The sequence below is a fragment of the Rhagoletis pomonella genome, unplaced genomic scaffold (genome assembly GCF_013731165.1).
Source record: "Rhagoletis pomonella isolate Grant_MI unplaced genomic scaffold, Rhpom_1.0 Rhpom_scaffold_00002, whole genome shotgun sequence".
Taxonomy (NCBI): domain Eukaryota; kingdom Metazoa; phylum Arthropoda; class Insecta; order Diptera; family Tephritidae; genus Rhagoletis; species Rhagoletis pomonella.
This window is the reverse complement of record NW_023458556.1, coordinates 113399350-113401735: the sequence shown is the minus strand read 5'-3', so window position 1 is coordinate 113401735 and position 2386 is coordinate 113399350.

The following is a 2386-nucleotide window of genomic DNA, read 5'->3' as shown; positions in this document are numbered from 1 at the left end:
GGGGGGTGTGGCGCCTTTCAAACGGTACTGAAGCTATTACATATCTTTGTATGCATATACAATTTTGCTAGGTTATTTAAGATGGTAATGGAAATATGCCTTCCGACAACCACCAAACCGTAATATTAGAAGATAAACGCGTCACTGAAAATCATGGACGTGAACTGTTGGTGAAAATGTTGTACCAAAATGTTTCAATACAAAAAATTAATTTTGGGCGGGACGAAGTTCGCCGGGTCTGCTAGTATTTTTATAATATGTCAATTTTTGATAATTTATCAAGAACTCCCAGTTCTAGCACAAAAGTTTAGATCTATTTTCTTGATAAATTATCAAGATTGAAAATGCTATTGACAATTACAATAATTTTTTTTTATTAGAAAATATTTTTCTATCAATTAATTACTGCATGTGCCGTTATTCTCATTTTCGTTGTTGGTGTTTCCGACAGGGTAGGTATGTATGTAGTATGATGTAATGTATGTAGTATGATGTAATGTGGAACGATTTTCCATCGTCCCTTGTCAAATTTGGTTTGGAGACAAATCGGTTTCGGCGTTGTGCCATTTTCAGTGTAATTTTTCTTTCGGAATTTGCCGACACTTGGACCTGCGACTCACGGAATAATAGCACCGGCACACAAAAAAAGTGGCGGGTGCTTTTAACCGTTCGTTTGACTTGTACAAAATTTCGAGTAAATTGCGAAAATTGCTAATTTTTTTGCTATTTTTTCGGTTTTTCATAATTTACTGTACGTCGAAATACATGTCGGTAGATGGGTCTGGTAAAAAGCACGCAACATTTTTTTGCCGGAAAAATTAAAACGATTTATGGACCTTACCAAAAATTGCCAGATGGCCAGTATTAAAATGTGAGAGGGTAGAATTCAAAATTTATCGCAAAAATTCGAAAGTTGTTTTAAAAGTGCAGCCCTTGGTGCTGCCACTGTAATTCAAATATTTCCAGTATTCGAATATGAGATGACTCTAATTTAATCGAAGTAATTTTGTAGAAGTGTCAGTAGTGCTGCCACTGAAACTCGAAGGGTTTTTATAATTACGCACATTCAAAACATAATTCATTTCTTTCTAGTAATGCAGTTAGATGTTTAGTTACAAAAGTTACCAAAATGAAATAAAAGTTACCAAGTTACCAAACCGTTTAAAAGTTACCAATTTTGGTAGAAAGTTACCAATTGTGGCAACCATGATGGGAACATGTGCGCCTTTTCTGGCCTTCGGGATGATCGCAACACTGACTACCCTCTTAGCCTTGGGGATGTCCCCGGTCCTTACGCAGTTCGCATAAATAGGATCCAACCAATTGCACGACACCTTCAGAGGCCTTTGCAGCTGCGCAGGTATGATGCCATCGGTCCCCGGCGACTTTAATGGTTTGAACGAATTTATCGCCCAGGCCACGTGACGATAGTCCAGAAAATCGGAGAAGTACAGGATCTGGGGAGAGATTCTGAAACCAGTTAGCGACAATTTTCGAATCGCTATCGATAGTCCAGAAGATCGGAGAAGTACAGGACCTGGGGAGAGATTCTGAAACCAGTTAGCGACAATTTTCGAATCGCTATAGCACTTTGTGACACAAAAACGTTTATATCATGTGTCAAAAAGTGCGATAGCGATCCGAAAACTGTCGCTAACTGGTTACAAAAGCTCCCTCCTGAAGTACAAGGTATTGCAAAGAAGTGCATTTGACTGTACTTCGAAGTATGAACTACGAGAGCGAAAAAAGAAGCAAGTACTTACCAAAGAAGTACGGTTGGTCACGTTAAATACATCGTATGTATTCAGCAATGGCAAGACCTATTCTCACTTACGGCACCTCTGGTGGAAGGCGTTTGATACCAAATAGCGTATGCTCAGCTTGTAACGGTTGCTAAAGCTGACATGAGTATGTAAGTATACTAGTGTTCGCCCAGTGGTTGAAATTAATCCATTAAAATTAAGGGGAGTTTATGTAATTTGAGTTGAGGTGAAATAACATTAGTTGGAATGGGTTAAGTGGAGGGGAGTTTAACTTAGTACATAGCATTACATAATAAATCATAGCATAACATAAAATACCATAACATAAAATTAAATAACATAACATATGTATGTAGCATAACATACCATATCATCGCACATTCTTCTGTTGTATCTCCATTTTTATCCCTATCACTTTCTTCCTCCCCACCTTTGTCTTCATCGTTTTTTATGTTTATGTTTATGTTTACGTTTATGTTTATGTTTACGTTTATGTTTATGTTTACGTTTAAGTTTATGTTTACGTTTATGTTTATGTTTATCTTCATCGGCATCTTCATCTTCATCTCCATCCCTATCTCCATCTCCATCTCCATCTCCATCTCCATCTCCATCTCCATCTC